Genomic DNA, 1,799 nt, shown 5'->3' with positions numbered 1-1,799 from the left:
GCGGCTGAGGACTCTAGATTCATGGACTAAGAAGAGAGGGACTTAGAGGTGGTGGCCAGGAGCAGACTTGCAGAATTTGCCCTTTGGAGATGTAAATTATTATATATGCCTGAATGGGGTTTTTTTGTTTGTTTGTTTGTTTTTTAAAAAGCTAAAGTGGATAGAGAGGAATACTGTTAACTGATAGTACATGGAGGGGAGTATAATCATTGTAATGAAACAAGGTGTATGATTTGAATGTAAAACTGATGATGTTGTTGTTGTTTTTAAGTGCTGTGGAGTCGGTTCCGACTCATAGCGACCCTGCACAGAGTTTCCGAGGCTATAAATCTTTACAGGAGCAGAGCTCTTCATCTTTCTCCCACAGAACTGCTGGTAGTTTTTAACTGCTGACCTTGAGGTTAATTGCCCGATTCGTAACCACTATACTACCAGAGCTCCAAAACTGATGATATGTCCTGTAAACTTTCACTCAATCCACAATAAAAACCTTAAAAAAAAAAAGTCAGTAAAGAAAATAAGACCAAAATGAATGTCAGAAGAGACTCTGAAACTTGCTCTTGAGTAGAGAAGCTAAAGTGAATGGAAGAAATGATGAAGTAAAAGAGCTGACCAGAAAATTTCAAAGGGCAGATCAAGAAGACAAAATAAAGCACTATAATGAAATGTGCAAAACCTGGAGTTAGAAAGCCAAAAGAAAAGAACACACTGAGCATTTCTCAAGCTGGAAAAACTGAAGAAAAACTTGAAACCTTGACTTGCAATATTAAAGGACTATAAGGGAAAAATATTGAATGACCCTGGAAGCATCCCCCCCCCAAAAAAGATGGAAAGAATACACAGAGTCACTATATCAAAAAGAATTGGTCAATATTCAACCATTTCAAGAGGTAGCATATGATCAGAAGCCAATGGTATTGAAAGAAGAAGTCCAAGTTGCACTGAAGGCATGGACAAAAAATAAGACTCCAAGAACTGACAGAACACAAATTGAAATGTTTCAACAAATTGATGCAGTGCTAAAGGTGTTCACTCATCTATGCCGAGAAATTCGGAAGACAGTAATCTGACCATCCCATTGGACGAGACCCATATTTGTGCCCATTCCAAAGAAAGGTGACTCAACTGGATGTGGAAATCATCAAACAATATCATTAGTATCTCATGATATTGTAAAATTAAATTTTGTAAAAATTTAATTAGTAAAATATTAAATTTTGCTGAAAGCAATTTAAAAATGGTTCTAGCAGCTAGGGAGTTGCCAGAAATTCAAGCTGGAGTCAGAAGAGGGCATGATACTAAGGATATCATTGCTGACATCAAATGGATCTTGACTGAAAGCAGAGAATAACAAAAATATGTTGATTTGCATCTTATTAATTATTCAAAGGCATCTAACTGTGTGGATTATAACAAACTATTGATAAGACTTCATAGAATGAGTATTCCAGAACACTTCATTATTCTCATGAGGAACCTGTATACAGACCAAGAGACAGGTCAGCAGAACAGACCAACGAGACACTGAAGGGTTTAAAATCAGAAAGGTGTGCATCACGGTTGTATCCTTTCACCATATGTATTCAATCAGCATGCTGAACAAATAATCTGAGAAACTGGATTATATGAAGAAGAATGTGGCATCAGGATTGAGGGTAGACTCATTAACAACTTGCAATATGCAGATGGCACAACCTTGCTTGCTATAAGCAAAGAGGACTTGAAATACCTACTGATGAAGAGCAAAAAACTATAGCCTTCTGTATGAATTACATCTCACTGTAAAGAAAGTAAAACTC

Source organism: Chrysochloris asiatica, unplaced genomic scaffold (genome assembly GCF_000296735.1).
Source record: "Chrysochloris asiatica unplaced genomic scaffold, ChrAsi1.0 scaffold00197, whole genome shotgun sequence".
NCBI classification, from domain to species: Eukaryota; Metazoa; Chordata; class Mammalia; order Afrosoricida; family Chrysochloridae; genus Chrysochloris; species Chrysochloris asiatica.
This window is presented reverse-complemented; position numbering follows the sequence as displayed.